Source organism: Oncorhynchus clarkii, chromosome 7 (genome assembly GCF_045791955.1).
Source record: "Oncorhynchus clarkii lewisi isolate Uvic-CL-2024 chromosome 7, UVic_Ocla_1.0, whole genome shotgun sequence".
In the NCBI taxonomy this organism is placed as follows: Eukaryota; Metazoa; Chordata; class Actinopteri; order Salmoniformes; family Salmonidae; genus Oncorhynchus; species Oncorhynchus clarkii.
Window position 1 is genome coordinate 15,800,523 of NC_092153.1, and position 26,867 is coordinate 15,827,389.

Here is a 26,867-nt window from a genome sequence, read left to right on the forward strand (position 1 = left end):
AGAAACCCAGCTCCGGGCACTTTTAAAGAATAACCAGGCATCCTCTACTGACGGAATGAGGTCAATATCATTCCAGGATACCCGGGCCAGGTCGATTAGAAATGCCTGCTTGCTGACCTGCAATTTCTCTGACATTTCTGGGGGGAATGGCCCTAGCCCGCACCCTCCGATCCAACAGGTCCCAGACGTGTTCGATGGGATTGAGATCCGGGCTCTTCGCTGGCCGTGGCAGAACACTGCCATTCCTGTTTTGCAGCAAATCACACACAGAACGAGTATGGCTGGTGGTATTGTCATGCTGGAGGGTCATGTCAGGATGAGCCTGCAGGAAGGGTACCACATGAGGGAGGAGGATGTATTCCTTGTAATGCACAGCGCTGAGATTGCCTGCAATGACAACAAGCGCAGTCCGATGATGCTGTGACACACCGCCCCACACCATGACGGACCCTGCACCTCCAAATCGATCCCACTCCAGAGTACAGGCCTCGGTGTAACACTCATTCCTTCGACAATAAACATTAATCCGACCATCATCCCTGGTGAGACAAAAACGTGACTCGTCAGAGAAGAGCACTTTTTGCCAGTCCTGTCTGGTCCAACGACGGTGGGTTTGTGCCCATAGGCGACGTTGTTGCCGGTGATGTCTGGTGAGGACCTGCCTTACAACAGGCCAACAAGCCCTGTCCAGCCTCTCTCAGCCTATTGCGGACAGTATGAGCACTAATGGAGGGATTGTGCAATCCTGGTGTAACTCAGGCTGTTGCTGTTGCCATCCTGTACCTGTCCCGCAGGTGTGATGTTCAGATGTACTGATCCTGTGCAGGTGTTGTTACACGTGGTCTGTCACTGCGAGGACGATCAGCTGTCCGTCCTGTATCCCTGTACCGCTGTCTTAGGAGTCTCACAGTACGGACATTGCACATTATTGCCCTGGCCACATCTGCAGTCCTCATGCTTCCTTGCAGCATGCCTAAGGCACATTCACGCAGATGTGCAGGGTCCCTGTGCATCTTTCGTTTGGGGTTTTTCAGAGTCAGTAGAAAGGCCTCTTTAGTGTCCTAAGTTTTCATAACTGTGACCTTAATTGCCTACTGTCTGTAAGCTGATAATGTCTTAACGTCCGTTCCACAGGTGCATGTTCATTCATTGTTTATGGTTAATTGAACAAGCATGGGAAACCGTGTTTAAACCCTTTACAATGAAGATCTGAGAAGTTATTTGGATTTTTACGAATTACCTTTGAAAGACAGGGTCCTGAAAAAGGGCCGTTTCTTTTTTTGCTGAGTTTAGATGCTACAGCTGCTTGCTACAGCTGCTTGCTACAGCTGCTTGCTACAGCTGCTGCTCGCAGCAATATTTTGTAAAGGTATTTGCATATTTTAATGAACAGATGGCAGCAGGGAAAGGTTGTGTCAAAGGGCAGTAGTTTACCCAGATTCTAACCAATACTGACACCGACAGCGTAGACGTGTGCCAGAAGCCACTAGACATCATGTCACTAGCTTTGTTTCCATGAACTTGTTAAGTGCTTTTTTGTTGACATTTAGAAAGTTTGCATAGAAAATAGATGTGACAATTGCCTGCTAGGGTGCGTTTCCATTTAACTACAGTATCTTGTGTCCATAAAAACAGCTGGACGTAATGATGTCACACCACTTTTTTTCGCAAAAACCTACAGTATCAAATAAAGTGTTTCCATTACCCATTTAGACAAATTGAGCATTAATACATTTGGCGACAGCCTGCCTGTCCTCCAACCTACTGTATCTGTTTCATGTCTCAGGTGTAGCCAATGAAAGCCAGCATGTATAGAATGCATTAATTAACTAATATATTTGCCATAAAACATCCCCACAGCATGATGCTGCCACCACCATGCCTCACCGTAAGGATGGTGCCAGGTTTGCTCCAGACGTGACGCTTGGCATTCAGGCCAAGAGTTCAATGTTGGTTTCATCCGACCAGAAAATCTTGTTTCTCATGGTCTGAGTCTTTAGGTGCCTTTTGGCAGACTCCAAGTGGTCTGTCATGTGCCTTCTACTGAGGAGTGGCTTCCGTCTGGCCACTCTACCATAAAGGCCTGATTGGTGGAGTGCTGCAGAGATGGTTGTTCTTCTGAAAGGTTCTCCCATCTCCACAGAGGAACTCTGGAGCTCTGTCAGAGTTACCATCGGGCTATTGGTCACCTCCCTGACCAAGGCTCTTCTCCCCCAATTGCTCAGTTTGGTCGGGCGGCCAGCTCTAGGACGAGTCTTGGTGGTTCCAAACTTCTTCCATTTAAGAATGATGGAGGCCACTGTGTTCTTGGAGACCTTCAATGCTGCAGACATTTGTTGGTACCCTTCCCCAGATCTGTGCCTCAACACAATCCTGTCTTGGAGCTCTAAGGACAATTCCTTAAACCTCATGGCTTGTTCTTGCTCTGACATGCACTGTCAACTGTAGGACCTTATATAGACAGGTGTGTGCCTTTCCAAATCATGTCCAATCAATTGAATTTAACAGAGGTGGACTCCAATCAAGTTGTAGAAACATCTCAAGGATGTTTGATGGAAATAGGATGCACCTGAGCTCAATTTCGAGTCTCATAGCGAAGGGTCTGAATACTTATGTAAATAAGGTATTTCTGGTTTTTATTTTTTATTAATTTGCAAACATTTCTAAAAAAGTGTCTCTGCTTTGTCATTATGGGGTACTCTGCGTAGACTGATGAGTGAAAAAATGTATTCAATCAATTTTAGAATAAAGCTGTAGTGTAAAAAAGTGTGGGAAAAGTCCAGGGGTCTGAATACTTTCCGTAGACACTGTATCTGCCGTTTCCATTACGTGTCTCAAAGATTTGTTTTTGCGACATTGCTTTTGTCGAATCGCAGCCTGGTCTCATAGACTAGACCTTACATAGTAAAAGAACATCCTAAACACTCAAATTAGTATGATATGTTACTTTTGGTATGGTTACATTGGGTGGGTGTATAACAGGAATGTCTAGTAACCACAAAGTTGTGAGTTGAAATCTCATAATGGACAACTTTAGCATTTTAGCTCATTTGCAACTACTTACTACTTTTTAGCTACTTTGTAACTACTCAGTACGTTAGCTAAACCTCCTCCTAACCCCAACCTTAACCCTTTTCTCTAAGCCTTTCCCTCACCTTAACTCATTAACCTAACTCCTAAATGGGATTTTAGCCCCCTCTCTCATCAGAAGGGTCTGGTATCCACCCTTCTCTAAACGTACAGGTGTCAGGAGTAGAGTAGGGTGTTTGATGTGTGTCTCTTGTTTTTGGTGGTGGTTTTTCCTGTTTCTGTCTCTCTCTCTGTCTCTCTCTCTCTCCTACTTTCTCCACGCTCTCATTGGAATTGTCTTTCTTTCTAGTTCTTCAGTCCAACTCTCCTATTGATCATTCTCAATTTAACTCAGTTATTTATTTCTCTCTCTCTCTCTCTCTCTCTCTGTCTCTCTCTCTCTCCCCCTCTCTCTCCCCCCCTTCTGTCTCTCTCTCTCTCCCCCTCTCTCTCCTCCCCTTCTGTCTCTCTCTCTCTCCCCCCTCTCTCTCCCCCCCTTCTGTCTCTCTCTCTGTCTCTCTCCCCCCCCCCCTTCTGTCTCTCTCTCTCTCTCTCTGTCTCTCTCCTCTCTCTCTCCCCCCTTCTCTCCCCCTCGCCCCCTTCTCTCCCCCTCTCTCTCTCTCTGTCTCTCTCTCTCCCCCTCTCTCTCCCCCCCTTCTGTCTCTCTCTCTGCCTCTCTCTCTCTCTCTCTCTCTCTCTCTCTCTCTCTCTCTCTCTCTCTCTCTCTGTCTCTCTCTCTCCTCTCTCTCTCTCTCTCTGTCTCTCTCTCTCCCCTCTCTCTCTCTCTCTCTCTCTCTCTCTCTCTCTGTCTCTCTCTCTCCCCTCTCTCTCTCTCTCTGTCTCTCTCTCTCTCTCTCTCTCTCTCTCTCTCTCTCTCTCTCTGTCTTTGTCTCTCTCTCTCTCCCCCTCTCTCTCTCTGTCTCTCTCCCCCTCTCTCTCTCTCTCCCTCCCCTCTCTCTCTCTCTCTGTCTCTCTCTCTCCCCCTCTCTCTCTCTGTCTCTCTCTCTCCCCCTCTCTCTCTCTCTCCCTCCCCTCTCTCTCTCTCTCTCTGTCTCTCTCTCTCCTCCTCTCTCTCTCTGTCTCTCTCTCTCCCCTCTCTCTCTCTCTCTCTCCCCTCCCCTCTCTCTCTCTCTCTCTCTCTCTCTCTCTCTTCTCTCTCTCTCTCTCTCTCTCTCTCTCTCCCCTCTCTCTCTCTCTGTCTCTCTCCCCCCCCCACTCTCTCTCTCCCTCCCCTCTCTCTCTCTCTCTCTCTGTCTCTCTCTCTCCCCCTCTCTCTCTCTCTCCCTCCCCCCCTCTCTCTGTCTCTCTCTCTCTTGTTCTCTCATGCTCACACATGCAGAAACACACGCGCACACAATTGCACGCATACACTTTTAATGACAGTGAAGTGCTGAAAAGACATTTCATATTCATTCCTTTATGTAACTTTTAATGGCAGTGGTGTTAAGTACTTAAGTAAAAATATGTTAAAGTACTACTTAAGTAGTTTTTTGGGGTATCTGTACTTTACTTTACTATTTATATTTTTGACTACTCTTTATTTTACTTCACTACATTCCTAAAGAAAATTATGTACTTTTTACTCCATACATTTTCACTGACACCAAAAAGTACTCGTTACATTTTGAATGCTTAGCAGAACAGAAAATGGTCCATGTTCATCCCTACTGCCTCTGATCTGATGGACTCACTAAACACAAATGTGTGTTGGAATGTGACACTGGCTATCTGTAAATAAATAGATAAAAAACAAAACAATTGTGCTGTCTGGTTTGCTTAATATGAGGGATTTTTTATTATTCGTACTTTTACGTCTACTTTTGATATTTAAAACCTGTTAGGGTGCATGAACCGCTAGCGGGACACCTACGACAACATCCGGCGAAATTGCAGAGCACGAAATTCTAAATACACAAATTGTAATATTGAACATTCATGAAAATACAAGTGTCCTACATAATTTAAAAGCTTAAACTTCTTGTTAATCCAACCACGTTGTCAGATTTCAAAAAGTCTTTACGACGAAAAATACCATGCGATTATCTGAGGGCAGCGCCCCACATCAAAATACTTTTTCAACCAGCACAACCCTCTTAAAATCCCAAATAGTGATTAAATAAATCACTTAACTTTGAAGATCTTCCTCTGTTTGCAATCCCAAGGGTCCCAGCTACACAATTAATGGTTGTGTTGTTTGATAAGGTCCTTCTTTATATCCAAAAAGGCCTGTTTGGTTGGCGCCAATGATCTCAGTAATCCACTCATTCAACATGCATACAAACAAATCCAAAAGGTTACCGCTAAAGTTCATTCAAACAAGTCAAACAATGTTTCTAAATTAATCCTCAGGTACTCTAATATCTAAATAAACAATAATATTTAAGACAGAGAATAGTATGTTCAATAGGGAAGATAAATAACAAAGAGCATGCACCTCATTCACGTGCCAACAAGACTACTTTTCTAATAAGAGACACCTTGTAGTTTTTCCAACTACTGTTGACATCTAGTGGAAGCCATAGGAACTGCAATCTGGGTCCTATTTATTTGTATTTATCATAGGCTAGCACTGAAACGGCCCGTGACCTAAAAAAAAAGTTTTAAAGAAGGAAAATAATTTTCCTCTGGTTTTTGCCTGCCATATCAGTTTTGTTATACACACAGACATTATTTTAACAGTTTTCGAAACGTGAGAGTGTTTTCTATCCAATGCTACAAAGTATATGCATATGCTAGCTTCTGGGCCTGAATAACAGGCAGTTTACTTTGGGCATGTCAGTCATCCGAAATTACGAACAATAACCAGTATGCTGATGAAGTTAAGTATATTTTAGCAATTACATTTACTTTTGATACTTAAGTATATTTAAAACCAGATAGACTTTTACTCAAGTAGTATTTTACTGGGTCTTTCACTTTTACTTGAGTCATTTTCTATTAAGGTATCTTTACTTTTACTCAATGTCACGTATACTCTCTGGCGCTCGAGGTCACCCGTCACCATCGTTACACGCACCACGCCTCATCAGACTCACCTGGACTCCATCACCTTCCTGATTACCTTCCCTATAACTGTCACTCCCTTTGGTTCTTTCCTAAGGCATTATTGACTCTGTTCATGTTTCATGTCTGTACGCTTTTTGTGGTTCTTGTTTCGTTCCATGTTCGTTTATTTATTAAATAATTCACTCCTTGTACTTGCTTTCCGACTCCCAGCATACATGTTACAGAATAACGCCTCACCAAAGGGGAGCATCGGAGTGTTTTTTGTTTTGTAGGTGACGTCTGGTCCGGGTTCCCATGCCTCAGCAGAAGCGATCGGCCCAGTCCTGGTCCCTGGTCGGCATCCTGTGGCTGGAGCCGCACGTCAAGGAGAGGGTACTGTCACATATACTCCCTCTCCGGAACTCAAGGTCACCAGTCTGCTTATTACGCACACTTATCACCATTGTTACACGCACCACGCCTCATCAGACTCACCTGGACTCCATCCCCTTCCTATAACTGTCACTCCCTTTGGGTCTTTCCCAGGTGTTATTGACTCTGTTTTAGTTTCATGTCTGTATGCTTTTCGTGTTTCTTGCTTTCCAAGTTAATTTATTTATTAAATGATTCACTCCTTGGACTTGCTTCCTGACTCCCAGCGAACACATTACACTCAGTATGAGAATTTAGTACTTATTCCACCACTGCTTGTGTTGTGTCTCTGGCTATCATTAAATGTGAAGACTTATTTTATCAAATCAATTCTCTGTAATTATTGTTATGTGATTAAACTAATCATGTACATTTTCCGACTATAACTCTTCAGATATTTTAATATCTGATCAATTAGACTTCTATTAATGAATTATTCTTTACCTTACGTTAGTCTCATTTCAAACGTCATGGAATTCTTGGTAATCTACCCGAAAACAGCCTAAACCATGAATCATCCGTACACCAATTGGCTTAATCATTTATTTACTAACTAACTAAATAATCACAGAAATACATAAACAAACAAACCGTATGTATTGGTTACTAACAATGATAGGGAAGATTCCCTAGTGGGCTAAGCCGATATGACAGCTTGGTGGACAATGGAAAGGGGGTGTGGACTGAGAAAGAAGCGGGAAAGACAAAATGGCTTCACTACACACAGTGGATAATTATATTATTGAAATGCTAATCCTTTGCACATGATCGGCCGCTCATTTGGGAAAAATTGCAATAAATATATTTACGCCCGTATGTCGTTGTCTTCTCTGTTGGAATCGTCGGTGCGTCTGCTGGAGAGTCAGTTCATCAGAGAGTCTCTGGTTACTTCCCCAGAAGTCACAATGTCTTTCGTGGTTGTAGCTTTATCAGCGGCTCTGGATTGTGTCTGTTGTAATGGATACGTCAGGCGTCCATTGTTCTTAGGATAGATGTTTCGGGGGTTGTCGGTATTCTCATCCTAGGTTTACATCATTTCTAGCTGCAGTCTAGTAATTATATTTAAGATTTTCTCTTATTCTGTAGGGATCGTTTAAAACTCTAAACAGATCATGAAAAAGGCAGTTTTTAAAAAAACGTTTAGAATATTTTCAATTCACTAAGTACAACACACAAAATCACAGAGTGACTTTTTCACCAAACCTAATCAGTGTTTAATCTAGAAATTCATTTCATATAAAGGCCTTTCACAATGCTCACAATAATTGTCATATAATCGTCTTTTCATTTGTTTAAATACATTTGACTATCACTTAATATAACTGTGCTTAATGGTTAATCACTTAATTGTTTGATGACTCTATAGATTGTAAACTGGTTTGTATACTACAGTAATACGGATTTTGAGTTCTGCAGAAATAAAAAGTGTTTGTAAAGTATAAACATCTAAATTACATATATGATACAAGATAACCATACATAATGACTACTCAATATTGCTTATTGATTTCACATAGTTGTAACCACAATTGGTCACCATATAAAAGAGTGTGTGTGAACTTTGCATATTCTTTCAACATGGAACAGGATAGACATTAAGGGAGAGGAAGATATAAAAAATATTGTAGACAAGGGGCCCGTCAGAAAGGTGGGCATGGGCCCCGTCAAAGAGGTGGGTATGGGCCCCATAAAAGAGGTCAAAGATGTGGGCATGGGCCCCATTAGAGAGGTCAAAGACGTGGGCATGGGCCCCATCAAAGAGGTCAAAGAGGTGGGCATGGGCCCCGTCAAAGAGGTGGGTATAGCCCCATCAAAGAGGTCAAAGAGGTGGGCATGGGCCCCATTAAAGAGGTCAAAGAGGTGGGTATGGGCCCCATAAAAGAGGTCAAAGATGTGGGCATGGGCCCGATCAAAGAGGTGGGCATGGGCCCCGCAAAGAGGTCAAAGAGGTGGGTATGGGCCCCATCAAAGAGATCAAAGATGTGGACATGGGCCCCATTAAAGAGGTCAAAGACGTGGGTATGGGCCCCATCAAAGAGGTCAAAGATGTGGGCATGGGCCCCATTAAAGAGGTCAAAGACGTGGGTATGGGCCCCATCAAAGAGATCAAAGATGTGGACATGGGCCCCATTAAAGAGGTCAAAGACGTGGGTATGGGCCCCATCAAAGAGGTCAAAGATGTGGGCATGGGCCCCATTAAAGAGGTCAAAGACGTGGGTATGGGCCCCATCAAAGAGGTCAAAGACGTGGGCATGGGCCCCGTCAGAGGTCAAAGATGTGGGCATGGGCCCCTTTACAGAGGTCAAAGAGGTGGGTATGAGCCCCATTAGAGAGGTCAAAGACGTGGGCATGGGCCCCATTAAAGAGGTCAAAGACGTGGGTATGAGCCCCATTAAAGAGGTCAAAGACGTGGGTATGAGCCCCATCAAAGAGGTCAAAGAAGTGGGCATGGGCCCCATTAGAGAAGTGAACATTAGAAAGAGGGAGGCAGATGGTAGGGAACTGATACTCTGAATGATCGGCTATGAAAAGACCACTGACATTTACTCCTGAAGTGCTGACCTGTTGCACCCTCTACAACCACTGCGATTATTATTATTTGACCCTGCTGGTCATCTATGAACATTTGAACATCTTGGCCATGTTCTGTTATAATCTCCACCCGACACAGCCAGAAGAGGACTGGCCACCCGTCATAGCCTGGTTCCTCTCTAGGTTTCTTCCTAGGTTCCGGCCTTTCTAGGGAGTTTTTCCTAGCCACCGTGCTTCTACACCTGCATTGCTTGCTGTTTGTGGTTTTAGGCTGGGTTTCTGTACAGCACTTTGAGATATCAGCTGATGTAAGAAGGGTTTTATAAATACATTTGATTGATTGATTGAGTGTTGTGTCTAATGAAGTCCGGGCCATTGTTGTTGACCATGTGGTAAACAGAGGCCTTACCATGGCAGAGGCTGCCCGACTAGTTCATTCCAATCTGAAAAGATCAACTGTCAATTACATCATAAAAACATTTTGCCAAAAGAAACGGTACGTCTGCAGGATATGCACTAGGCTTTACCATTACATTTACAGTAAATTACATATTGTAATGCATGTAAGTTCAGAAAACATGTAACAGTACTCTTACAGTGTGATGCATTGACAGTACACTCTGTTGTACCCTCAAAATGGACAGAAAACCCCATGGTGGTGGCCGTGGCTGTGTGCTGACCGACGAGCAGGAGAGGGCCGTGGTGGAAATGATGAGAGCCAGAAATGACATATGGCTGTCAAAAAATAAAGCAGGCCATCGAGGAGAACAATGACACCTTTGCCAATGTGGCATCCATCAGCCTACCAACAATCGCCCGCCTTATGAAGGGGCACCAGGTGTCCCTGCGTGTCCATTTCACTTTTGATTATACATCAGATAGATATTCTGAAAATTATAGACTTTCTGTCAATGTTGTTGGGTAATGTAAGTGTATTGCCTAATGTGAAAAATGTGTAATCTACTGTAATTTACTGTACTCTAGCATATTACTTTCAGAACTTCTAAGGGCGATTTGAAGCACATATCCTGCATTGTTTGCTCTTGGATTGTTGGATTAACTGATAGTTAAAATGACTAAATTGAAAAGATATCATGTTGTGTTTTGGTGATGATTGATCAAGACAAAGGAGATGATTGTGGACTACAGGAAAAGAGGATTGAGCACGCCCCCATTCTCATAAACGGGGCTGCAGTGGAGCAGGCCGAGAGCTTCAAGTTCCTTGGTGTCCACATCACCAATAAACTAACATGGTCCAAGCACACCAAGACAGTCGTGAAGCGGGCACGACAAAACCTATTCCCCCTCAGGAGACTGAAAAGATTTGGCATGGGTCCTCAGATCCTCAAAAGGTTCTACAGCTGCATCATCCTGACTGGTTGCATCACTGCCTTGTATGGCAACTGCTCGGCCTCCGACCGCAAGGCACTACAGAGGGTAGTGCGAACGGCCCAGTGTATCACTGGGGCTAAGCTTCCTGCCATCCAGGACCTCTATACGAGGCGGTGTCAGAGGAAGGCCCTAAAAATTGTCAAAGACTCCAGCCACCCTAGTCATAGACTGTTCTCTCTGCTACCGCATGGCAAGCGATACCGGAGCACCAAGTCTAGGTCCAAGAGGCTTCTAAACAGCTTCTACCCCCAAGCCATAAGACTCCTGAACATCTAGTCAAATTCACTAAGTGCCACACCAGTGCCAATCTCTGTTGTCATCTATGCATAGTCACTAACAACTCTACCTACATGTACATACTACCTCAACTAACCGGTGTCTCCGCACATTGACTTTGTACCGGCACCCCCCTGTACATATTGTTATTTTTTACTGCTGCTCTTTAATTACTTGTTACTTGTTATATCTCTTATTTTTATCTGTATTTTTTTAAACTGCACTGTTGGTTAGGGGCTCGCTCGTAAGTAAGCATTTCACTGTAAGGTCTACAATAAAATTTGATTTGATTATACCAATGTTCTCATTACATTTCACAATAAACGTATATTTTGAATCAATGGGTGTGTGGTAGAGATGTTTACAATCTAAATGCACAATGACAGGTTTTGAATGAAAGCCTGGGTGCGTTACAAGTGTAACCCGTTTGGAGTTTGTGAAAATGTACCACATACTTGTGAGAATAGTACCAAAGCAATCAAAACAAACTGTAGCGTTAGTGCGTGTGTGTGTGTGTGTGTGTGCGTGCGTAGGCATGTGATGTTCATCAGCATTGAAACTGGCATTACTGTGTCAAGTTCACCTGACAGACAGACGGACAAATGGACAGGCAGACTGACAGCATTAGCCTAGGCAACGACAAGACAGACAATTATGAGAGATTGGGAATAGGAAGTTCTATCTGCAAAATAAAGTTCTGAACACTCATTGGTTTGAATGGTGTCAGTAATTTGCATATTTTGAAATGAACATAAAATGTGGTATTAATATAGGTAGAGAACATTGAACAGAACAAGGCTATGTCAATAACTACATTTACACCTGAATGTAGATAGAACCCTATAGCCCCAAACTCTACAAACCGGTGCTACCAGCAAAGATGTGCTGTGGGACAGGTTTTTCCTCTTGGCTACAAGCACCAGTTTGCGATGTATAGGGGGAAACACCCATATGAGATGTCCTTTCCGGGCTCTAGACTTCCCCAACATTGTGTAAATAAAGTGTATTTCTCCAATTACAGTACAGCTTCCACCATCGGCAGTATGACGCACAGGTGAAAGAGAGAGAGGCTAGTGTCACATCCTGTAGTAGGCTATGATATCCACACCATTTCCATGGTCTGCCTGCATCTGGTGGATTTGACTAAACAATTTGAATCTATTTACACATCACTACCTTTTTGTGGATACAATTTGGTCCTTTTCCTGGACTTACACACAGGTATATTCAGTTCCTTCTTGAAATTGATTGATGTTGGTGCCAGATATATTTACGATTTTCTAAAACCCATTAACTAGGCTACTAGCCGTTTTCAAGAGATTGTTAAATACATTGTATAACTATTTGATTTGAATAACATTACCTCTAGAATTGCATAGTCAGAACTACCCAGACAGTTCTGATTATTCCACATTTAGCTCTATCATCAGAGTTATACAGCTAGTAACCGCATGCTTTTCATGATCAGTAAACATCAGTTGATCATGTATTTTCAGATATACGTGATAGTAACCTATTCATTTGACATGAGCTACCTAGCTAGCTAAAGCAAACAACGTGTCATTTAGCATAGATTAGGTTGATGGAAAGAGATTGACATTGGCCATCACCACCACATTCAGAACACGGCTGCCAGGATCTTGATGAGAAACTGAATTGTGTTGTAATGTATTTGTTCGTCAACATCCTTTCTTGAATTGAAAAGTAATCCAAGAAGTAATCATTTAGATTTTCAAACGTATCTGTAATCTGATTACAATATGTTTTGCTGATAACATACCTGTTTAGAGTTACAGTTTGTAACTGATTACAGTTACATTTTGTAACTGATTACAGTTACAGTCCAGGCGAGATTCGTGTTGGGAGGGTCTTTCCATTTCGGCATTCTTGATGGGTGGCCAATATCTGGTGGGTTGAAGAGTTCCTCCTGGAGTGGCAGATGTGGGGTGGTGGAGTCTTTTAAAATAATTTTGTGGGTTTTTGAGAGTCTCCGGATACAATGCGTTCAGAAAGTATTCAGACCCTTTGACTTTTTCCACATTTTGTTACGTTACAGCCTTGTTATAAAATTGATTCAATAAAACAGTTCTCAATCTACACACAATACCCCCTAATGACAAAGCAAAACCAGGTTTTTAGAAATGTTTCAAAATGTATTAAAAGTAAAAAACAAAGTATTTTGTTCAAAAATGTATTCAAAAAACGTATTTTTGAAGAAATGTAAAAAAAAAGGTGTAATTTTAGTGAATGAAATAATAAATAGGACTGGAGTTATGTCACACATGCAGCTAACACAGACATATGGAAATGTCTGCTCTACCCAAAATTACAAACAATTAATTGCAGCATTACCACAAAAATGGAAGAGGCCAGTAGAAGGGGAAAAAAGTAAGGAACTTGTATGTCGGCCCTGTATTAAAGAATATAAATGGTTAAATAAAAACATGTACCAATTTAATTTAAGGACCAAAAAACTGACAGCTGTGCCATATAAATTCCAAAATAATTGGGAAGAGATTTCCGATGTACCCATTCCATGGCACAGGGTTTATGAATTGATACGCAAAACAACGGCGGATTCAACATTTCAAATGTATCAATTGAAATTACTATACAAAATTATTGCAACCAATAGAATGTTATATAAATGGGGGATACAATCTTCCCAGCTCTGCAGATTCTGCTGTGAGGAGGCAGAGTCATTAGATCATTTATTTTGGTATTGTCCATATGTAGCTCGTTTTTGGTCCCAGGTCCAGGAATGGCTGAAGAATTGCAACATTTGCCTAGAACTAACGCTACAGACAGCAATACTGGATGATTTGAAAAGCCATAGTCAATCAATCAAAAATATAATAATTATTTTAGCAAAAAATTGTATTTTTAATTTACAATCTGTAGAAGCTATGAGAATAGGAAGGTTCAATTATTTTGTGAAGCATCATTGCACAGTTGAAAAACATATGGCAAGTAGAAATGGATGATGTTGAGAGACAGATGGGAGGGGTTGAATGGAGCTGAAGGGTGGGACTAATAACAAGACAACCAATGTAAAACAAAGGGCTTCTGTTAAATGTATATAGGTTCAGAACCTTTGTGAAATTGCACAGTTACAAATAGAAAACAAACTGGATGGACATCAGAAACAGAGGAAGGGCGAAAAACAAACCAAATATAACTATTGTACAATAGATTGTGTCTGTAAAATGTGTATAAGATGAATAAACTGAAGGTAAAAACCGAAGTGTTTATTAGTTTACTCCAATTGGGGGATCGGTGGAAGGGTTTGTGGGGAATAATAATAAAGGTATATTCTTACAAAGGTATGTACTGTATGTCTATATAGGTATGTGCATGTATATATGTGTATACAGTATGTATGCATGCGTGTATGTATATGGATATATTTACCAAACAAATATATTTAAAAAATATATAATATATATATATATAATAAATAAATAAACATTTAAAAACTGAAAGTATTCAGACGCTTTACTCAGTACTTTGTTGAAGCACCTTTGGTAGCGAATACAGCATTATGTCTTTTTGGGTATGACGCTACAAGCTGAGCACACCTGTATTTGGGGAGTTTCTCCCATTCTTCTCTGCAGATCCTCTCAAACTCTGTCATTTTGGATAGGGAGTGTCGCTGCACAGCTATTTTCAGGTCTCTCCAGAGATGTTCGATCAGGTTCAAGTCCGGGCTCTGGCTGGGCCACTCAAGGACATTCAGAGACTAGTCCCAAAGCCACAACAGAGTTGTCTTGGCTGTGTGCTTCGTCCCAGTCTGAGGTCCTGAGCACTCTGGAGTAGGTTTTCCTCAAGGATCTCTCTGTACTTTGCTCCGTTCATCTTTCCCTCGATCCTGACTAGTCTCCCAGTCCCTGTCTCTGAAAAACATCCACACAGGATGATACTGCCACCACCATGCTTCACCGTAGGGATGGGGCCAGGTTTCCTCCAGACGTGACACTTGGCATTCAGGCCAAGAGTTCAATCTTGGTTTCACCAGACCAGAGAATCTTGTTTCTCAAGGTCTGAGAGTGCTTTAGGTGGCTTTTGGCAAACTCCAAGCGGGCTGTCACGTGCATTTTACTGAGGAGTGGATTCCGTCTGGCCACTCTACCATAAAGGCCTGATTGGTGGAGTGCTGCAGAGATGGTTGTCCTTCTGGAAGGTACTCTGATCTCCACAGAGGAACTCTGGAGCTCTGTCAGAGTGACCATTGGGTTCTTGGTCACCTCCCTGACCAAGGACCTTCTCCACTGATTTCTCAGTTTGGCTGGGCGGCCATCTCTAGGAAGAGTCTTGGTTGTTGCAAACTTCTTCCATTTAAGAAAAATGATGGAGGCCACTGTGTTCTTGGGGACAATCAATGCTGGATAAATGTTTTTTCCACACTGTCAACTGTGGGACCTTATAGAGACAGGTGTGTTCATTTACAAATCATGTCCAATCAATTGAATTTACCACAGGTGGACTCCAATCAAGTTGTAGAAACATCTCAGGGATGATCAATGGAAACAGGATGCACCTGAGGTCATAGCAAAGGGTCTGAATATTTATGTAAATAAGGTATTTTTTTTTTTTTTAAATTGTATGTACATTTAAATCATTTCTAAAAACCTGTTTTCAATTTGATTTGTCATTATGGGGTAGTGTTTAATTAACACATTCTTATTTTACCAGGTAAGTTGACTGAGAACACATTCTCATTTACAGCAACAACCTGGGGAATAGTTACAGGGGAGATGAATGAGCCGGGGATGATTAGGTGGTCATGATGGTATGAGGGACCGCTTGGGAATTTAGCCAGGACACCGGGGTTACCCTTACGATAAGTGCCAAATGATCTTTAATGACCGCAGACACCCGTTTAACGTCAGGACACCCGTTTAACGTCAGGACACCCGTTTAACGTCCTATCCAAAAGACGGCACCCTGTGTGTGTGTGTGTGTGTGTGCGTGCGTGCGTGTGTGTGGCGTGTGTGTGTGTGTGTGTGTGTGTGTGTGTGTGTGTGCGTGCGGTGTGTGTGTGTGTGTGTGTGTGCGTGGCGTGTGTGTGTGTACCTTGACTTTGCACCGTAACTCCCCTTGTGATTTTCCACATGTGAAATCATGTGTTTTTCTGTAAAGATCTGCTGCTGATAATGAGGGTGCTAATTCTGCTGGTAGTAGTGCTCCCTGTAGAGCCAGCGAGTTTGGAGATGAGGTGGTTCTAGGTTTGACTATGGTGGCAGTGCTCTCTGTAGAGCCAGCTAGTTAGGAGATGAGGTGGTTCTAGGTTTGACTATGGTGGCAGTGCTCTCTGTAGAGCCAGCTAGTTAGGAGATGAGGTGGTTCTAGGTTTGACTATGGTGGCAGTGCTCTCTGTAGAGCCAGCTAGTTAGGAGATGAGGTGGTTCTAGGTTTGACTATGGTGGCAGTGCTCTCTGTAGAGCCAGCTAGTTAGGAGATGAGGTGGTTCTAGATTTGACTATGGTGGCAGTGCTCCCAGTAGAGCCAGCTAGTTTGGAGATGAGGTGGTTCTAGGTTTGACAATGGTGGCAGTGCTCCCTGTAGAGCCAGCTAGTTTGGAGATGAGGTGGTTCTAGGTTTGACTATGGTGGCAGTGCTCCCTGTAGAGCCAGCTAGTTAGGAGATAAGGTGGTTCTAGGTTTGACTATGGAGGCAGTGCTCTCTGTAGAGCCAGCTAGTTAGGAGATGAGGTGGTTCTAGGTTTGACTATGGTGGCAGTGCTCTCTGTAGAGCCAGCTAGTTAGGAGATGAGGTGGTTCTAGGTTTGACTATGGTGGCAGTGCTCTCTGTAGAGCCAGCTAGTTAGGAGATGAGGTGGTTCTAGGTTTGACTATGGTGGCAGTGCTCTCTGTAGAGCCAGCTAGTTAGGAGATGAGGTGGTTCTAGGTTTGACTATGGTGGCAGTGCTCTCTATAGAGCCAGCTAGTTAGGAGATGAGGTGGTTCTAGGTTTGACCATGGTGGCAGTGCTCTCTGTAGAGCCAGCTAGTTAGGAGATGAGGTGGTTCTAGGTTTGACCATGGTAGCAGTGCTCCCAGTAGAGCCAGCTAGTTTGGAGATGAGGTTGTTTCTGGTTTTCATAGCCGATGAAGCCCTGTCTCCTGCAGAGTGTCAGTCAGTGTCTGTAGCCTTGGTGACTGTTGACATGTGGGAAATACATATTTGATCTGTACTATATTAAGTTCAGCAGGCTGCTACAATGGGATATTGGAATGGAATAGGCCTACCAAAAAAGTGCAAACTCTAATTTACACTAATTCAAGCACAGATTGACATATGGGTAGGGATAATATGAATAGGATAGGATAGAATATGAATTGGATAGAATATGAATAGGATAGAATAGAATATGAATAGGATAGGATAGAATATGAATAGGATAGGATAGAATATGAATAGGATAGGATAGAATATGAATAGGATAGAATATGAATAGGATAGGATAGGATAGAATATGAATTGGATAAAATAGAATATGAATAGGATAGGATAGAATATGAATTGGATAGGATAGAATATGAATTGGATAGGATAGAATATGGATAGGATAGAATATGAATAGGATAGGATAGGATAGAATATGAATTGGATAAAATAGAATATGAATAGGATAGGATAGAATATGAATAGGATAGGATAGAATATGAATTGGATAGGATAGAATATGAATAGGATAGAATATGAATAGGATAGGATAGGATATAATATGAATTGGATAAAATAGAATATGGATAGGATAGGATAGAATATGAATAGGATAGGATAGAATATGAATAGGATAGGATAGAATAGGATAGGATAGGATAGAATATGAATAGGATAGGATAGAATATGAATAGGATAGGATAGGATAGAACAGGATAGGATAGAATATGAATAGGATAGGATAGAATAGGATAGGATAGAATATGAATAGGATAGGATAGAATATGAATTGGATGAAGTAACCGGCAGGTAGCTAGTGCAAGCAGGGTGAGTGGCAGAGGGGCAGGGAATCTTTTTTCAAGATTCCTTCGTTTCTGATAAATTATGTACTTTGACGGACAATTCGTTGCATTTAAATTACAAGAGAGAAAAGAGGCAGACAATTATATACAAAATAATTAGTAAAAAAAAACTGCTACCAATAAAAAGCACACTTTTTTCATAGGAGGGAAAAAGTGCAGGTGCCCCAGCACCTCTATGGCTCTATCTGTGCACCCGCGTGTGTGTAGTAAGCACAGAGACGGAAGAGGAAGAGAGACATCCCACACCCTCATCAGTCAACTAAGCAGACCAGACCTAGCTGCTTATGCATTGGTGCCTATGCAAGAGCCGCCCCATTAATTAAGCAGACCGGAATGGACAATGTGTTTTATATGATAAACAGCCTAAGTGGGACATCTTCATTTATCGACCATCTTTGGTAAGAGTACCTGGTCGTTGATCTCATCAGGTATCTTGCTGAGGATGTGTTTCAAAGCTCTGGCTTTCTCATTTAGGTCCTGAAACTCCTTCTCTGGCTTGTCCACTAAGAACTCTATACACACACCACAACAATAACTGCAATCAACCACGGCACGCACCTGTCACTTCCCCTCAAGGCAGTGGTTGATTTATTTTATTTGACAGTTTAAGAAATACATACACACAGCACAAAACTAGAAAGAGATATTACAAAGCCAATGTCTTACTTCCGGCGCCGACAGAGATGGCTGCCTCGCTTCACGTTCCTAGGAAACTATGCGGTATTTTGTTTTTTTATGTGTTATTTCTTACAATGTTACCCAAGGAAATCTTATGTTTTATTACATACAGTCAGGAGGAACTATTGGATATAAGAGCAACGTCAACTTAACCAACATTACGACCAGGAATACGACTTTCCCGAAGCGTATCCTCTGTTCGGTCCACCACCCAGGACAATGGATCGGATCCCAGCCGGCAACCCAAAACAACAGCGCCGTAGAAGGGGCAGACGGAGTGGTCTTCTGGTCAGGCTCCGTAGACGGGCACATCGCCCACCGCTCCCGAGTATACTACTCACCAATGTCCAGTCTCTTGACAACAAGGTAGACAAAATACGAGAAACTGTTGCCTTCTTGAGAGACATCAGAGACTGTAAAGTTCTTTGTTTCACGGAAACATGGCTCACTCGAGACACGATGTCAGAGTTGGTACAGCCACCTGGTTTCTTCACGCATCGCGCCGACAGAAACAAGCATCTCTCTGGTAAGAAGAAGAGCGGTGGTGTAGGCCTTATGATTAACGAGACGTGGTGTGATCATAACAACATAAAGGAACTCAAGTCCTTTTGTTCACCTGACTTAGAATTCCTCACAATCAAATGCCGACCACATTATCTACCAAGAGAATTCTCTTCGATCATAATCACAGTCGTGTATATTCCCCCCCAAGCAGACACATCGACGGCCCTGAAAGAACTTCATTCGACTCTATGTAAACTGGAAACCACATATTCTGAGGCTGCATTTATTGTAGATGGGGATTTTAACAAGGCTAATCTGAAATCAAGGCTCTCTAAATTCTATCAGCATATCGATTGCACAATCCGGGCTTGCAAAACCCTGGATCATTGTTATTCTATCTTCCGCGATGCATATAAGACCCTCCCCCGCCCTCCTTTTCGAAAAGCTGATCACGACTCCATTTTGTTGCTCCCAGCCTACAGACAGAGACTAAAACATGAAGCATCCGCGCTCAGGGTCGTTCAACGCTGGTCCGACCAATCGGATTCCACGCTTCAAGATTGCTTCGATCACGTAGACTGGAATATGTTACGCATAACGTCGACCAGAAACCGTGGATTGATGGCAGCATTCGTGCAAAACTGAAAGCTCAAACCACTGCTTTTAACCAGGGCAAGGTGACCGGAAACATAACCGAATGCAAACAGTGTAGCTATTCCCTCCGCAAGGCAATCAAACAAGCTAAGCGTCAGTATAGAGACAAAGTCGAGTCGCAATTCAACGGCTCAGACACGAGAGGTATATGTGGCAGGGTCTATAGTCAATCACGGAATACAAAAGAAAAACCAGCCCCGTCACGGACCACGATGTCTTGCTCCCAGACAGACTAAACAACTTCTTTGCTCGCTTTGAGGACAATACAGTGCCACTGACACGGCCCGCTACCAAAACCTGCGGGCTCTCCTTCACTGCAGCCAATGTGAGTAAAACATTTAAACGTGTTAACCCTCGCAAGGCTGCAGGCCCAGACGGCATCCCCGGCCACGTCCTGAGAGCATGCGCAGACCAGCTGGCTGGGGTGTTTACGGACATATTCAATCAATCCCTATCCCAGTCTGCTGTTCCCACATGCTTCAAGAGGGCCACCACTGTTCCTGTTCCCAAGAAAGCTAAGGTAACTGAGCTAAATGACTACCGCCCGGTAGCACTCACTTCCGTCATCATGAAGAGCTTTGAGAGACTAGTCAAGGACCATATCACCGCCACCCTATCTGACACCCTAGACCCACTCCAATTTGCTTACCGCCCCAATAGGTCCACAGACGACGCAATCGCAATCACACTGCACACTGCCCTAACCCATCTGGACAAGAGGAATATCTATGTAAGTATGCTGTTCATCGATTACAGCTCAGCATTTAACACCATAGTACCCTCCAAACTCGTCATTAAGCTCGAGACCCTGGGTCTCGACCCCGCCCTGTGCAACTGGGTCCTGGACTTTCTGACGGGCTGCCCCCAGGTGGTGAGGGTAGGTAACAACATCTCCACCCCGCTGATCCTCAACACTGGGGCCCCACAAGGGTGCGTTCTCAGCCCTCTCCTGTACTCCCTGTTCACCCATGACTGCGTGGCCATGCACGCCTCCAACTCAATCATCAAGTTTGCAGACGATACTACAGTGGTAGGCTTGATTACCAACAACGACAAGACGGCCTACAGGGAGGAGGTGATGGCCCTCGGAGTGTGGTGTCAGGAAAATAACCTCACACTCAATGTCAACAAAACAAAGGAGATGATTTTGGACTTCAGGAAACAGCAGAGGGAACAGCCCCCTATCCACATTGACAGGACAGTAGTGGAGAGGGTGGAAAGTTTTAAGTTCCTTGGCGTACACATCACAGACAAACTGAAATGGTCCACCCACACAGACAGCGTGGCGAAGAAGGAGCAGCAGCGCCTCTTCAAACTCAGGAGGCTGAAGAAATTCGTCTCGTCACCAAAAACACTCACAAACTTTTACAGTTGCACAATCGAGAGCATCTTGTCGTGCTGTATCACCTCCTGGTACGGCAACTGCTCCGCCCATAACCGTAAGGCTCTCCAGAGGGTAGTGAGGTCTGCACAACGCATCACCGGAGGCAAACTAGCTGCCCTCCAGGACACCTACACCCCCCAATGTCACAGGAAGGCCAAAAAGATCAGCAAGGACAACAACCACCCGAGCCACTGCCTGTTCACCGCGCTATCATCCAGAAGGCGAGGTCAGTACAGGTGCATCAAAGCGGGGACCGAGAGACTGAAAAACTCAAGGCCATCAGACTGTTAAACAGCCATCACTAACATTGAGTGGCTGCTGCCAACATACTGACTCAACTCTAGCCACTTAAATAATGGAAAAATGGATGTAATAAATGTATCACTAGCCACTTTAAACAATGCCACATAATACAATGTTTACATACCCTACATTACTCATCTCATATGTATATACTGTACTCTATACCATCTACTGCATCTTTCCTATGCCGTTCGGCCACCACTTATATAGTCTTATTCATTCCTTTACACTTGTGTGTATGAGGTAGTTGTTGTGAAATTGTTAGGTTAGATTACTTGTTAGATATTACTGCATGGTCGGAACTAGAAGCACAAGCATTTCGCTACACTCGCATTAACATCTGCTAACCATGTGTATGTGACAAATAAAATTAGATTTGATTTGATTTATTTCCATTGTGTCCCTTACTGTCGTTTCCATTCTGGTCCATGTGGATTTGATATGTTTTTCATGTCATACGTGCTCCCCTGCTGCAAAGCCACTATTGCCCTCTCTGGGACAAATAATGCTGAAAGTTGAAAGTTGAACTTGAGGCCTATTGACTGTCATTAGATACAGTATTTTGCATGTCATGCATGTCTTCATCTCACTCTAAGGATCAGAGGCTGCGTTTAAACAGGCAGCCCAATTCTGATCTTTTGCCCAATTATGGGCAAAAGAGCTGATCTGATTGGTCGAAAGACCAATTTGTGGCAAAAAACTATCAGAATTGGGCTGCATGTGTAAACGTAGCCAGGGATCAAGTGCGACTACATGATTAACTTTCCCTTCTCTTCAAAGGTCACCTCATTCTTCACCTTCTATAAACTACCTTCCTAGATCTGGCTCATGATGGTGAAGAGGCGTGCGCTACCTTTACTGATAGCTTCTGCTCTGGCAGTCATGGTCTACGTCATCTTCACATTGCCCAGGTACCGTGTAGCCTCTGCCGTACAATCAAGAAACTTAATAAAAGTGTCAAAAGGAAAAAATCTGTCCATGATTCCGCAGATCACAGCCAGGCAACCTCCAGGACCTCCAGCACCTCTATCTGCACCACATCTCTGACCAGTCCATCACGCCTGTCAACGACACCAAACACTTCATGGTGGGGGCCTACAAGGAACATCGTTTGGAGGGAAGCTCCGTACGCATCATCAGTATCTTCAGACGAGACTCTGTCCAGCCTCTGTACTGTGTGTTCTACTGTGGGACTCACTGGGCTAATGGAATGAAGGCTGAAGTCCAGATGCACTCTGATCACTTTGGTACCTGCTATTTGGTTTTAGCCCTGCACTGACACACCCGAATCAAAGAAATAAGGGGCTTGGTGATTCTCTGATTAGTTTGTGGATTTACATTTATGTGACTCTGTTCTGTATTGGGATGAAGGTTTCCGCTTCGTGACGACCGACGTCCTTTGTCCGAATGTTCCCGACTGTAACCCGTCGCACGTGACCCTCGCCACGCAAGCTGACACCAAGCTCGCTCAGAACCAATCCTTCCTCCGCATCCAGAACCTTGTGAAAAGGGAGGAAGAGGAGTTTCAGTTCAACTTCACTGTCTGTTGGTCCAATTTATTTGGCGATTATAACAACGTGCTTCAGGTCACCCAAACTCTGGAGATGTACAAGTGAGTATTGAGTGATGGATTGATTGATTAAATGGTTGATTGATTGATTAAATGTTTGGTTGATTGATTAAATGGTTGATTGATTGATGAAATGGTTGATTGATTGATTAAATGGTTGATTGATTGATTAAATGGTTGATTGATTGATTAAATGGTTGATTGATTGATTGCTATGTTGCAGGCTGTTGGGAGTGCAGCATGTTGTGGTGTATAACACCAGCTGTGGATCAGACCTGGATAGACTGCTACAGAGTTACACACAGGACGGCTTTGTGGAGGTAAGAATTAACTAGATAGATAGATAGATAGATAGATAGATAGATAGATAGATAGATAGATTGATAGATAGATAGCAGTGAAGGCTGCTGAGGGGAGAACGGCTCATAATAATGGCCGGAACGGAGCAAATGGAATGGCATCAAACACCTGGAAACCATGGAAACCATGTGTTTGATGTATTTGATACAATTCCACCTATTCCGCTCCAGTCATTACCACGAGCCCGTTCTCCCAAATGAACTGGCGGATTGATTGACTGCAGGTGGTGCCCTGGCCTATCGGCAAATACATGAACCCGTCCCGTGGGTGGCAGCCCAGTGAACATGGAGGGGACATCCACTACTATGGCCAGTTGACCACTCTGAATGACTGTGTCTACAGACCAAATGTATCAGTCACGCTATGTACTGCTGAACGACATCGATGAGATTATAGCTCCATACCAGCATCAAACCCTGCCCCAGATGATGGATGTACTTCAGAGGCAAAACCCAAAGGTAGGGGGAGGACTCAGGGAAGTACTATGTATGTGTGTTAATTATGATCATTATGTGTGTAGTATGCATATGTTAGGCTGTTTACACAGGCATCCCAATTCAGATTTTCTTGCCAATTATTTGGCATATCTGACACCTGATATTTTCCCCAGTGTGTAAACAGCAATTACTGATCTTTGGTGTTTTTGTTTTTTTGACCAATCATATCTGATCTTCTTGACACTTTTTAGAACTGAAAAGACCAATTATTGAAAAAAGATCAGAATTGGGCTGCTCGTGTAAACGCAGCAATGGACTCTTGTCTTTTGACTTCTGATTCCACATTCGTATGTGGTTCTCATCCTCAGTCTGGATGCTCAGATCAGAATTGTTGTTCTTGCACATGACCTGCCGTTACCAAGATAACCACCCCAACATTGACAGGAAATGAATGAGCATTGAGTTTGCGTGTGAATGTGCGAATCTGATATGGGTCAAAATACAATAAAGGTGTGGACAGTGAGAAAGATGTATCAGATATGAAAAAATCTGAATTCCTTCTCTCTATTTCGCCTTCTCTCACTCAACCCTCCTTCTCCCCAGGCCGAAGTGTTCCTCATAGAGAACCACATCTTTCCTAAGTCCCAGTTTGAGCCCAGTGGAAGGTTTGAACTGCCCCGCTGGAGAAATGTTCCAGGGATCAACATCATGGCGCACATCTACAGAGAGGAGCCAGACTATCGCATCTCCCACCCCTCCAAGATGATAGTACGGCCCAGGTTAGAATCTCCTACCTCTCCAAGAAGATAGTACGTCCCAGGTTAGAACCCACCACCCCCCCCCCCCCCCAAGATGATAGTATGGCCCAGAGTAGTATACTAAGAAGCTAGCTAGATATACTCAGGGTTTTCTAAAGCTAGTCAGCTTCAGTTAGGTTCACATTCCAGCTCAGGCTTCATCCCTATTACGACAGTGGATATTGCTTGTCCTCCTGCTTCTCACTCTAGCAGACTTAGAACTGCGCATGCATGTCGCACGTGGCTAGTCGAACTCTGAACTTTTCATTGAGACAATGCTGAAACATAAATCCATGGGCGAGTCAGCGCTACATTACATTTTTAACCAAATCAACATGAAATAAAAGCTATCATTGCAAATTCTGCAGGTTATGGTGTGAAAAGGGTCATAAGAAGTCTTTTATGATGTCTCGTTCATGCCGTCTTAGGTGTGCTTATTAATGCACAAGCACCTTTTCTCCCCACTCTTATAGATAAAATAATTATATAAAGTCATACAAAAGTTAAACTCTGCATGAAGTTTCAAATGCATCCTGTCATTCCTAAATGTGTATTTAATATTACAACAACAAAGAATTACACAGAGAGTACATTTGATTCATATTTAGTCAGTGGTCCTTCTCAAATGAAAGGGATGATGGGAACCTGATCTCAATCTCAACTCACGGCTCAGATATTTCATTCAGGATGAGTAGAGTTAGCCCTGATTTAGCTTGCCCAGAAATGTACCTGGCTAAAAGGTGAGCCACATTTGTGTAAGTGGTTATCGCAAGTTGAACTCAGAGTTCGTAGTATAGGCCTCTGGTTAGAACATACCACCCCTACAAGATGAAAGTAAGACCCAGGAGGATAGAATAGAGCAGACGTCGGTCCACTCTGTCTAACAACCCTTCTGTGTCTCTGACCCCAGGGCAGTGGAGCAGACGTCGGTCCACTCTGTCTAACAACCCTTCTGTGTCTCTGACCCCAGGGCAGTGGAGCAGACGTCGGTCCACTCTGTCTAACAACCCTTCTGTGTCTCTGACCCCAGGGCAGTGGAGCAGACGTCGGTCCACTCTGTCTAACAACCCTTCTGTGTCTCTGACCCCAGGGCAGTGGAGCAGACATCGGTCCACTCTGTGCTGCGTAACTTCGGGCAGACAGTGAAGGTTCTTCCTAACCTGTGTCATATCATCCATGTCAGAGTTCCCCTACAAGGAGGACTGACCAAGGAGGAGCTGCATGAAGACAAGAGAGTCTGGGACTACGAGAGACAACTGGTGCCTAATGTAGATAAAGCACTGGAGCAAGCAGGACTACTAATCGAAGGAAGGAAGGAGTAGTCAGAGATGGAAGAGGAAGCGTGACATCCACTCACAATTTTTATATATATATATATATATATATATATATATATATATATATATATATATATATATATATACAATCAATGAACTCAGCAGACAAGACCTAGCTGCTATCGCATTGGTGCCTACGGGACTAATGTCCCCGATTGCAGTTTAGACTACCAAAATCCAGCAATGGCTGATGAATTGGACTATTTACCTGGAGATAACTCTGCAGATAGCACTGTTCGGTGATTTAAAAAGTCCTAGTCAATCAATGAATAATATAATAAAACTTCTAGCAAAATGTTTATCTTTCATTTACAATCTGTAGAAACTATGAGAATAGAACGGTTCATAACTTTTGTAAAATATCACAGCACAGTTGAAAAATATATGGCAAGTAGAAATCCAATATGGATGGTGTTAAGAGATAGATGGGAGGGGTTGAGTGGAGCTGAAGGGTGGGACTAATAACAACAACAAGATAACTAATGTAAAATATACTGTGTCTGTAAAATGTATATAGGTTAAGAACTTTTGTGGAACAGAGTTAAAAAATATATATGGCAAATAGAAATCCAACAGGATGGTTTTCAGAAATACAGTTGAAGTCAGAAGTTTACATACACCTTAGCCAAATACATTTAAACTCTGTTTTTCACAACTCCTGACATTTAATCCTGGTAAAAAATTATAGTTTTAGGTCAGTTAGGATCACCACTTTATTTTAAGAATGAAATGTCAGAATACGAGTAGAGTGATTTATTTAAGCTTTTATTTCTTTCATCACACTCCCAGTGGGTCAGAAGTTTACTTAAACTCAATTAGTATTTGGTTGCATTGCCTTTAAATTGTTTAACTTGGGTCAAACGTTTCAGGTAGCTTCCCACCAGCTTCCCACAATAAGTTGGGTGAATTGTGGCCCATTCCTCCTGACAGTGCTGGTGTAACTGAGTCAGGTTTGTATGCCTCCTTGCTCGCAAACACTTTTTCAATTCTGCCCACACATTTTCTATATGCTTGAGGTCAGGGCTTTGTGATGGCCACTCCAATACCTTGACTTTGTTGTCCTTAAGCGATTTTGCCACAACTTTGGAAGTATGCTTGGGGTCATTGTCCATTTGGAAGACCCATTTGCA

The 26,867-nt window shown here is 43.1% G+C and overlaps 1 pseudogene; it reads left to right on the forward strand.

Moving 5' to 3' along the window:
• The first annotated feature begins 8,140 nt into the window (after window positions 1–8,140).
• Window positions 8,141–25,763, forward strand: LOC139414014 (uncharacterized; annotated as a pseudogene).
• Window positions 25,764–26,867: the final 1,104 nt, after the last annotated feature.